The sequence below is a fragment of the Camellia sinensis genome, chromosome 5 (genome assembly GCF_055761805.1).
Source record: "Camellia sinensis isolate YWXY chromosome 5, ASM5576180v1, whole genome shotgun sequence".
Lineage (NCBI taxonomy): Eukaryota > Viridiplantae > Streptophyta > Magnoliopsida > Ericales > Theaceae > Camellia > Camellia sinensis.
In genome coordinates, this window is record NC_138965.1 from 165012777 (window position 1) to 165024999 (window position 12223).

Genomic DNA, 12223 nt, shown 5'->3' on the forward strand with positions numbered 1-12223 from the left:
TGCTATACTGTGGTTGTATTTTGAGTTTTGTTTTGTTTGTATCAAGTGTTGTTCAGTGTTTTTAGGTCATGTTCATTTTGTTTTGCTGCTATCACGTTGTATTTTTCCTTTTGTCTGGTAGAAGGTTGTTATCCGATTCAAGAAGGAATTCAAAAGCAAGCATCCACAGTTGTAAAGTCTTGTACACAATTGTTAGTTATGCCATCTATCACATTTTATGCAAGAGGAATCATCCAAAACTTTTTTATATATACACACTAGCGGGTCCAATCCCGATCATTGTTTTTACAAACCAAAAACAAAAGAAAAGTCTTCAAAAACAAAAATAGAGAGTCTAACTACAAAGCAAAAGAAAAGGCAAAAGAGCCAATCATCACTCCATCCTTGCTCTCTTCCTCCTCGGCTATGAAGGAAGGGCATCACTATCGTCACTAGAACTACTGGATCGCACGTTAACCTCTTTCCCCTCCTCCTCGGAGGTCGTGTACTAAACAAAAGACTTCTTAGAAGGTGAGCGTTGCCTCGCTTGGCCTCTTCCCTGGTCAGCCTGTCTTCTGCCTCTCACCGCATCTCGTCTCCGCCTTCTTCCAGCCGGAGGAGGCCTTGCATGTGCAGTTGCCGCCGGCTTGAGCTGAAATGAGTACAGATATGAGTGCAGATATCAGAAGAGATCCAATTAAATTGTGTACATGTATCATAATGGATGTAACATAATTACGAACAAGATTGCAATACCTCAATCCCATGGGTGGCCAGAGCAGTCTGCCTCCTCCGTACCATCATGAGCAGTCGGTCGATCATCCGGAGAAGGTCATCAGTATACACCACGGATACTTGCAAAAGGAAGAGAATTTAGTACAGTATACAGAAATAATCGAGTACAGTGATCAAGCACAGTGAACAAGAACGAAATAGCACAGTGAAAGGAAATAATAAAGTGTACAGTGGGCATAAGTATAAAGAAGTGTGTACCTGCTCGATGCTAGGAGCAATCACCAATCTGCGATCCCTCTCCTTAATGTGCTCTAGAGGGATCTGCTCTAGCACCCCATCTAGTCGTATGTATATAACCTCAGTCGGAATCACAGGAAGCCTGGGAATGGGAACGACGGCAGGAGCACCTCTAGCAGCGGCAGCAGCAGCCTCTGGAATGATGCGAGCAACGCCCTGGGTAAGAGGCGCCATCACCTAGGTTTGTAAGAATGTGATGAACTCACCGAGCTCGTAGTGCCGGTCATCATCCTCTCCCAACATAAGGAAGTCAACCTGGGGTTCGTCATGGAGATCATAGACTACCCTCATGCCGGGAGGAGAAGGATGCGGAATGTCAGGGTCAACGATGCCTCGTGTCTACCGGATGAACCTCTCTCCCAAGTAATATGCCTTGCCGAAAGGGTCCTCAAACAGAATTCGCATGGTGGAGGCATGCCACACAGCGAGATAGGTCATCTTTAATGCCTGAGGGATACCCGCCCAGGGGTGCCAGTCAACCTATGCAAGTAGATGTCAGATGTCAAAGATCTAAGCAGTATAGGAACACAGTATGAGCATGACAGTGCAGTATGGAAACAATGCAGTACAGGAAATAGGAAACAGCAGTATGGACACAACAGTATGGAATCAGTGGAAATAATAAGGGAAATAATAAGATGAAAACAAAGACTAGTATTTTGTTAGCTAATCTGCGGTGATGGTGTCAAAGAAGTAGCGAAAGTAAAGAACATCTCGGTCTATGCAACGATGTCACTCGAATCGTGAGTTGTAGTACTGGGAGCGGGGTATCGACAACTCAAGCGGCCTCACTAGGACCAGAGCCAAAAAGGTGAAATACGTGTAAACCCATAACTGCAAGCAGAGAAAGATAAATGAAGTAGATGAGCAGCTACGAACAGAAAATGCAAAGCAAAAATGAGCAGGAATACAAAGTTGAACAGACTACAAAGCTAAACAGAAAAGTAAGTGTGAGGTGTACCTCCCAAACTCTCCAGTAGCCGCCAAGTCAATCCGCCTTCCGGCAAGATATAGAGCTCATGTAGCTGTACAGAGTGGCCAAGTTGGCACCACCCCAATCATACTCAACTACTTGCAGCAAATGCACCAGTGCTCCTAAGAAATATAACCCCACAGTATTCTTTCTATTCGCAAATAGGGTGGTACCGAGAAGATATATGAGAAAGTCGCTGGTGTACTAGGCGACCTCCTCCGAGGAAGCTGGTTGAAGATTAAAAAAATGCTCCAAGAACCAGCTGTACCTCACCATCCCTAGCTGGTGCTGTCTAGGATTGCCTCGAGAAGCTGACAATGTGCATCTTTCCACTGCGTCATATCAGGATCAAACGGGATCGGGCCGCGAATCCCTGTCCGCAAACTAGTGAGCATAGAGAAATTATATGGGGTCAGAGTCATCTCCCCAATCGATGAAAAGTGAAACGAGCCAGTCGTATCCCACTACCTCTCCACTAGGGCCCCGTAAAGCAATAGATCAGTCCGCATCTGTATAGGTCCTGAACATAACACTCCAAAGCTGACAACATCAACCAGCATGCGAACCTTCACAAGAAGTCTCAAATACCAGTGTCGGGGGGCCGGATATGGATCCATAATTGCCAATCCTTGTGGCTATCACCTATCACATGGACATCTTGTCAGTATTCGCAATGTATTGAAAGGAAGATTTGTTTACAAGTTTCAAGTATATATTTCCAAGTATGCTTAAACAATAAGGGGAAGTTGCTTATGTGGGTGCATTGGCGGACAAGTGTTTCGCAGGCTCTCGCAGCAGAATGTCCTTGTCGATCCCTGGAATGAGTCCCTCAAATCTCACGATGCCGTCAAGGGTCAAAGCATGTGTGCGGATCTGGTAAGTGGCCGTGTCAAAATGCCTATCAGCTAATGGAAGCAACTCCGGCTCAGGTACATGCAGAAGGATATCCCCAGCCTTGATGTCCTCACCAAGGACAGCACTAATACCCACCACAGGGTCAAGGATGGGAGCCTCATCGCTAGCCATCAAGAAATATGAAGGAAAAAATGGGGAAAATGTGAAAAAGTGAGTGGGTGAGTAAAATTGGGTGTAAATCCCCAAAATTCCAAACCCTAGGAGAGAGAAAAGTGAATATCAAGCGAGAAAAAGGGAAAAAAGAGGATAAGTATGTGAGAAATCAAGCAAAACCAAGAGAAATCACAAAACTCAACGAAATCGATTTTTGTTCGGTTCAAAATGTAAAGAAGTGAGTGAGTTTTAAGAAAACAAATTAGCGAGAGTTTGTGGGTTTTGCGAAAATAGGGTAATCTAGAGAGAGAGGAGACTTAGAGAGCGGAGGAGAGGGAGTTTCAACTTTAGGTGTGGGTGGAAATGAGGTTTGGGTTTGATTTAAAACGACCACAGTCGTACTTTTATCAATCTGCCCCTGGTCACCATCGACGCCCGGCCGTGCTCCAATGGACTCGGTCGTGCCTCGTTTAGGCTCGGCCGGTTCTAAATGCAAGAACAGTTTAGTTGTTCTGTTGTTTTCATGTTTAGGCAGCCTCGTTTTGAATTTGGTTTGGCAAGAAAAATAACAGAGTAGAAAAAGGAAAAAAAAACATAGAGAAAAAGGAAAAAAAAAAGAGAAGGAAAGAAAAGAAATGAAAAAAATAATAAAACAAAGAAAATGGAAAGAAAGAAAACTTCGAGGAGAGGAAAAGAATTTTGTTCTCATTCTTGTTTTATTGCGCCTTCATAATTTGTTTCATATGGTGTTGTATTCAATTAAGCTCATTTTCAAAACTTGTGCAAAATTGATTCCAAATTGATCATTTGAAGCATCACTTCGATTATTTTGATGATTATATACCTTTGTTTAGTCTGCTACAATGCATCGTGTTCAATTATTCGCATTCACATTTTATACCTTGATTTTGAGTCGTCTCGGTGAGCTTCATTTTCGAAGTCTTCTAATCTCGTTGTGTCGAGTTCTGAGTTTTGTTTGCTCTTTCGTTGATTGTGACGCACTTGGAGTTGTTTTTCTCGGTTAAAAACATTAGGTGCGCCTGATGTTCACACCACCTTTCCTCCTTTCGCATGAGACGCGTTAGGTTGTTGTTTGCTCGGTTAAAAACATTAGGTGCACCTGATGTTCACACCACCTTTCCTCCTTTCACGTGAGACGTGTTAGGTTGTTGTTTGCTCAGTTAAAAACATCAGGTGCTCCTGATGTTCACACCGCCTTTCCTCATTTCGCGTGAGATGCGTTAGGTTATTGTTTGCTCGGTTAAAAACATCAGGTGTGCTTAATGTTCACACCACCTTACATCTTTTCTACGTGAGATGTAGGTAGGTTTGCATTTTCTTACATCCTTTCTATACGAAATTTAGGTAGGTTTGCATTTTCTTACATCCTTTCTACGTGAGACGTAGGTAGGTTTGCATTTTCTTATATCCTTTCAACATGAGATGTAGATAGGCTTGCATTTTCTTATGTCCTCTCTACGAGAGACATGTTTTTTTATTCATTTTTTTCCGTGTGAGACACGGCTTGATTTGTTTCGCTTTGGTTTATACTTTTGTTATTGTTTGTGATGTTGGTTCATCGCTTGTTTATATTGCTTCATTGCATGATCATAAGTTATTTTGTTGTGCTTATCATTTGCATCTTGCCCTTGAACTACGCTGGTTTAATTCCTTGCAAAGGGATACGTAGGCAACTTTCGAGTTCAACCACTGCATTTTATGTCTTGATTTCTTTGCCCGAGTCTTACATCCTTGTCAAAATGGGTTGTCTCTGGGCTTTGGCATTCACTCATGTCATTTCATGACTTCGAGCTCTGTCAAAAAGGGGCAACTGTAGACACCCTATTTTTGACTGCCCACAAGACTTATGCGCTTTGTCCTATACACTCGATGATGAAATAGTATTGTGCATGATTTTCCTTCTCAGCCAAGGTTGGGTGCTCAAAACAATCTCAAACCTCTCATATCTACACTGATTGAACCCCTGAATTTTATTTTTGAACCTTGTGCCGCCCTACACTGAGCTTAAAACAGAGAAACAGGGGAACACTTTCGGGCCCGGTCGTGCCTCGATGGCGATAGACACTGTTCTGGGTGGGAGCCTGTCAGCTGTCCATTTTTGGAGATATTTCCGACTTGTTTTGCTCAAATTCTATAAAAATGAGGTTATATCTTTGTTTTGAAAGTTGAACAATTTCAAAAGAGCCTATATACATATTGAGAACTCCTTCTTCTTGTGCAAGTCATATTTGAGCAAGCTTACCACCCTTAAGCCATCTCCATACTCCATACACACCCTCAAACCTTAACCTCAGAACCTTGGTTGAACCTTTAGGAGTACAATTCAAGCCTGAGAGTGTGTTAGGATTGAGTTTGATCAACAACCAAAGCTTACTCCATTTGAGAGGTATAAGCTTGTAACTCTTGCTTTTACTTTCATCTTCTATCATTTTCTATCCATTTCTTGTGTCTTTGTATTGTTTTGATTCTAGTTCAAGTATTGAAACTTGGGTTTGAATAGCTACCAAAGGGGAAAGAGGTTTGACATCCTATCTTACACCTTATTTCATAGCTCAACCATTGTCTCTACACTCTTTTCTTTAACCTTTCAAACTAATTTTCAGAGTTTAAAAGTGGCTAAAAATCATGCTTTGAGGTTTCAAAGGTGGAGGGGTTAGCCACCGCTCCTTGTTCTTGCTTACTAGCCTTATTTTCTTTGCTTGTTGTTTTGCTTTTTTTTTGGGGGGGGAGGGCTCTTTTCATGCACTTTGAGCTACTGTTTTTCACTTATTAAGGGTTGTTTTAGGGCTTTCCTAATTTATTTAATTAGTTCATGCTTTGATTAGTTTGCTTGTTGTCTCATAAGTTCGCATATATAGCTTGTTGTATGTTGTTCTTAGCCTTTCTTTGTTTAATTTCCATATTAAGAGTCTCATTTTAATAATCAACTTACCATTTATTTCTTTCATTTGAGAGTTGTTTCAACCGGTTGATGGTTGTTCAAAATATGAGCTAGAGATCTATGCTTAATGGCTTAATCTCTACGGAGGTTCATCGCCAACGGCATAGTCTCTCTTTCATGTTGAGAATCACTTCCCGTTTGGCATGCTTCTCATTTAGTGGACGTAATCTTTAGAGGACTTAACCATTATCTTGGACAAATGGAGTAAAGGATGGAAATGTCTAAAAAATGTTAAAATAAACTAACCCACATAAAGAAAATGAGTCATATTGTTTGGATTTGGCTGAACGTTATGCCGAGTCTATTGTGTCAAGGGTTGTTTTACATCAATTCATGATGTTTCGATGAGCCTTGAAGAATTTCTACCTCCCTCTTTGAGCTTACTCCATGATGAGAATGAGGAGTGGTTATTGATTCATTACATTCATTAATTTTGTCCAAAATCATGTCCTAACTCATCAAGTAGTCAATTTGCTTATTGATGGTTTTGGAAATGACTTCATTCTTCTCTTGAGGCTTTCCATGACAGAGAAGAGTAGAAGGGACAAACAGAGTTCAAAATAACTCTGTCTGCACTGTTTTCACTTCAGAGCACAAAAACAGAGCTTTTTACAAAAATAGGGCACGACCAGCCTTATTTGGGCCCAGCCGGGCCTCATTTGGGGCCGACCGGGCTCCAATGTTTAGTCAGTAGCATGTTTTGCAGAAAATAGAAGGCAGCGGCTAAAGGTGAAACAAAATGGTTTAGGCAAACAAAGCAGTTTTCTGGACACTGCGCATGTGAGCATTGTGCATCCTTGTGCATCCTTGTTTAATGATTAATCATTAATTATTATTGTTGTACTTAATTAATATTATTGTAGCCATTGTTCATTTGTAATTGTTAGAGCTAGTTAACTTAGATAGCTAGTTCATTTCTTTGGTATTCATTAGAATTTGTAATAAGTAGTTAGCTTAGCTTAATTCACTCATTCAGTTTTGTAATAGTTAATTTAATTTGGACACTCGGACATTCATTCGAACCCTCCTACATGAGGGTAAAACTTGTAATAATGTGTATGTCTTCTAATCCCATGTCTTTCTCCTTTTTTATTTACTCGCTTATGATGGGTAGTTTAGAACATCATGTTTTGTTTAGCATTTTCCATGTTTGCATCCACTTGTCTTGCATACATCGAGGCTCGGTTCATCATTCTAACAAGCATTGCCATTTATTACTTCGTTGAATACGTGTTTAGAACACATGCTTCCAAATTGATTCGCATATCATAATAAGTAGCTGAGCCTATTAATTACATCATTGCATTGTTGCATTAGTCATTTTGCATTAATTAGGGGCATGCATGTTTTCTAACTCTTTTATTTCTTTTGGCTTGCCTTGGAGTACGAGGTGAGCATTTTTGTACTTTAGCATATCGCATGCGTGTGATTATTGCCATGTTTAGCATGAATACCATGAGGCTAAGTGCTTAATTGATATACTTGCTTGAATACTTATGGATGAAGGCTAATTGCTTGAATTAGAATAATTTGAGTAATGTACATATGCGATCATTTTTTCAAGTGGTACATATTTGAAACACATTTTCAAAACAAATATGAAATCAAAGTGTTTCAATTTTTACAAATTAGTCTATACTTGTGTGCAACGCATAATGATGATAGCCTAATAACCGGAACAAGAGCATATGATGTAAATGAGATTCACATCATGATTAGCAAAGGACGATCTTTGATCGGGTGAGTGAGGTGCTCAATTCATGACTTTCCTCTCTCGTACCTCAGTTCTCGAGCCGAGACAATCTTGGTAATGACGGACACGAAGCCTTTAGCGCGAGTCACGAGTTTCCTAAATTTTTCAAAAATATTTAGGTGGTGACTCTGTAATCTGGCAAGCAGTCCATTTTTTACATTTTTGATTCAAAATCGATTTTTTAAAAGAATTGCCAGATTTGGATTTTTTTGTGTTTATTTATTTCACATTGCATTTGTGAGATCAGATTTAGAATCACGTGAGTTCGAACTGTAGGGCTGATCGTATCCGAAAGGAGCACAGAAAGTTGAGCTACACCAAGCCCAAGATATTGGACTGGAAACGGGCCGAGCCCACCTCGGGCCTCAGGCCTCGGGCCATTTTTACACCCTTAGTAGCTATTGATATTAGATCAACGTGATTTTTTATAAGCATATAATACTCGACAAGTTCTACACATTGAACGGTTTATATTATTGAAATAGGACTCGTGGTGGGCCCTCATGGGCCCAACAGCACCCTCCTGTCCAATCAAGAACTGGAGGGAAGCCAAGCCCATAATTTTTTATTTTATGTTAGATAAAATTGTCAGAAAATGACGTAACTCTATACTTTCTTAACCAAACATTTCACGAGTCATAACTAAAATATTGTAAGAAAATGGCAAAACTAGCGGTGCATACGGCACACCCCTTACCAAAGATCTCATGAGTTATAACTAAAATATTGTATTAAGAAAATGACATAATTAGGAGTGCATATGATACACTCCTTTCAAGGGATGTTTATAGTAAAATTTTCTATAAAAATAACATTTTCGTAAGTACTATCAAGGATGAATTACATTAACGGTCTTTATAGTTTAGAGTTTGTATTATTTTCGTTCATGACTTTTTAATTGTAATATATTTGATCTTGAATTTTGAATCTTATTCAAAATAAGGACAATTGAAGACACACTACCCCCATTTCAAAGGTAAAGTCGTCATTTTAATAAAATATAAACTAGTTCAATAAAAAAAATGTTAACAAATTATTTTTGAATTTTTAGAAATTATTTCTACCCATCAAAGATAAAATTATATAAAAATAATAAATCTTTTACATTTTTATTTTTTTTACTAAATTAGTTTTTAGTATGTGTTTGGATGATGATCATTTAATGAGTGACAGTTTTTGTTGATGTTTTTGGATGATTATCATGTAATAGATGGTTGCATTTGTTGTCAACAAAAATTTTTAGATGGTTATCATATAATGAATGGTTATTAGGCTTTTAATGTGTAATCGTTATATTTAATATATGAAATATTTCTAGGTTTGAATTTTTTGATTTAATGGATTGGTTTAATAACGATATCAAAGTTGTAGCCATATATTTTTTTTGAAAAAATAGAAACTAATTTAGCAAAAATAAATATTAAAAAATTATTTCTACCCTCCCAAAGGATAAAATTATATGAAAATGATATGTTTTTAATGTTTTTTTCACCAATTTAAGTTTTAATTTCTTAGAAAAATTTTCTAAAAATAGATTTTGAAAACCAAACAAAACTTTATAATCAAGAAAATTACATTTCAAACAAAATATAAGTTAACTAACATAAAATAAGTTGTATGATGACTTTACTCTTGAACTGGACCGTCTGTAAAAGAAATATCTTTGATTGTCTTTGTTTGGAATAAAATTCAAAATTCAGGGTCAAATGTATCACAATTGAAAAGTCAGAGATCAAAGTGACACAAGACAGTTAAAAAAAAATGACACAAATCCCCAACTATAAGAATTGTTAGTGTAATTCGCCCTACTATCAAATATAAAAAAGAAATAGTGTGATTCACCCTATTATCAAATATAAGAACTGTTATATATAATCTTTTGATCACAATTATTTTCCTCAAATGAATGAAATACTCCCTATCAGAAATTCTTTTTGATCCCTAGAAATGTCAAAGTCAACCATGACTTTACTATATTTTCTCCAAAATTTTTTTGAGTATGTCAATATAATTTATCATTATTTATTTATTTATTTATAGTAAATTAAACAGACAAAAGATGTTGTTTGATTTACAATTTACAATTTTTTTATTTATAGGAAATACTAAATATATTTTTTGTGAAAAAAAATATTGGTAAACTTATTTCAAAAATAAGTGAAAGGATATTTTAATAGATGGTTGTTGGCGGGAGATGGTGGCCAAAAGTAGTTGTCAACGGGTAAAGATGGTGACTAAATGTGATTTTTGATAGAGGGATCATGTGGGATGTTGGTTGACTTTTTGACTTTTTGGCTATTTTAGCCTGGGGTTAAAAAGTTTGATTTGGGATAGGTTTTTTGGCTTTTTTGTGAGGTGTCCATATGTAAAATTACCCAAATGCCCTTGGGCATACCGTGTTCCCAAAGGTTGCACACCAAGCGAGAAAGTTATGTTTAATTTATACAAACTCTGCGTAGGTCTATTACTGATCTAATAGATTCATTATTTACCCTTAATATAGTCTGTTTTAATACCTGATCCAAAAAACAATTATCTTAAATAAAAACCTCATGAACATTAGAATGACATCAGGCTAAAAGTGAATGACTGTAATGACCCCAAAATGCATATCATGATTATATTAATTTAATTATGTGTTTAATTTTAATTGTGATATGTGTCATGTGTGATTTGAATGCTAATTTTGTGTTTTGTAAGAGTTTTGAATTCATATCTGTTCATCGTAAGAAAATCTATTCTGAATCCTACTAAAATATGAAATTGAGGGCCGTAAAGGCGACAGAAACCGAAATTGATTACTTTATTGTGATCAGTGTAATTTTTAGAGTCTATTGTGAAATTTAATTAAAAATTGATTCGGATTGAATTGATTAGATTAAATTCAATTAAACCAAGCTCTAATTATTTAACTTAAGTTTTGATTAACTAATCAAACTAATTGAGCTTAATTCACATTAGTACAATTAAGTTTAGCTTAATCTAAATTAAAGTATGATGATTGAATTAAGTATGTGATTGGTATAATTTAATTCAATATGATGAATTAGCCTAAATCTAATCTAACTTAAGTATACTATTAGATTAGTGGCTAAATATAAACATATTCATCAATATAGTCAAGATAAGAGAAACCAAGAGAGAAAGAGTGAGTGCATTATGATGGAGATATACACTTGAGAGAGGAGATAAAGCTCCAGAGAGCTCAAGAAGACTAAAAAAACAAAAAGGGAAATAAGAAGATTAAGGGAGGTCAAACTAAAATTGCACCAATTCAACCATTAAAGGTAGGAGTTCTCCTCCAATTTTATGAAATTGAAGTGTTATACTCATGAGATTGTAGAATCTCAGTTGAAATAAGAACAAATCATGTATAATTGGGAAGTTAATGATGTTAAGAATTCATGTGAACATAAAAGAGAAGGAATTGTAAGAATTAGTTTAAGAACATGACATGCATGGTTAGATTTGAAGAATGTAGCTCAAGGTTTTGACATGCATGACTTCATTTCATGAAACTCTTGTTCATACATTTGATCTCTTGCATAGTTCTTCAAATTGGAGGAGGAAACTCCATGAATTTTAAATTTAGAGCTCAAAATAGGCATGTTTTATAATTTTCCAAGTTAATTGAAGTTTTGATCTTTCAATTGAACACTTGAGCTTTGTTTTAAAGTTTTAATTGTGTTTCATGTTAGAAATTCATGTCCATGATTTTATGTTTCCTTGCATGGCTTAAAGGAATTCAAAAGAATTTTCCATGGAAGATGAATTTGGAACTCAAACTTGCATGTTTTATGATTTTACACTTAAATTCTAGCTTTTGATCTTTTAAGTGGAAATTGGGTTTTGTTTATGAAGTTGTGATTTTTATTTGAAGTTAGAAATGTTGAATTCAAGTTATATTTGAGGAGTTTTAGAGTTGAAATGCATAGAATTGAAGTTGTGTTTGCAAAAGAATGAGTTCCAACATTGAAGCAAAATTTCGGATTTAATTTGGCCCAAAACCGCACGTGCTGCTGTAAGCCCCGCACGTGCAGAATACAGAACTTAGCAAGGCCTAAACACTGTTTTAATTGCACGTGCGAAGCGCACGTGCGGTGGTGGTTCCGCACATGCAGCCGGGCCTCCGCATGTGCGATTTTCAAGATGATTTTGGTTTCATTTTTCTTCGTTTTTCCGATGTTTTGGGCCTTCATATGCATGGTTTTAACATGAGTTTTAAACTCATATGCATATCATGAACAAGAAAGAAATTAATGAGTGAATAGAAATAATCGAATGAACAAGTAAACATCGAATAGCAACTGAATAAGTAAACAATTAACCGAATGATTAAACTGTGTATTGAGTTGTTGTGCTTGAATTTGTTTGTTTAGGTCGGACACCGCATATTTAGTGCATCTTTAGCACGTGTTTCAGGGAGTCTACTGTAAGTAACACTGTTGTAAAACTATGTTCAATCGTAATTATTTTTTGATTGATTAAATGTATTGTTTTCTAAAGTAATACTGTT

General features: G+C 36.7%; 1 long non-coding RNA gene across 1 annotated transcript; it reads right to left on the minus strand.

Moving 5' to 3' along the window:
- Nucleotides 1–229: 229 nt before the first annotated feature.
- Nucleotides 230–838, minus strand: LOC114298387 (uncharacterized). The gene is made up of 2 exons (XR_014330448.1): nucleotides 736–838; nucleotides 230–631 (listed from the first exon to the last, which is right to left on the minus strand). It is a non-coding gene; the product is annotated as an uncharacterized LOC114298387 (long non-coding RNA).
- Between the last annotated feature and the right edge of the window lie 11385 nt (nucleotides 839–12223).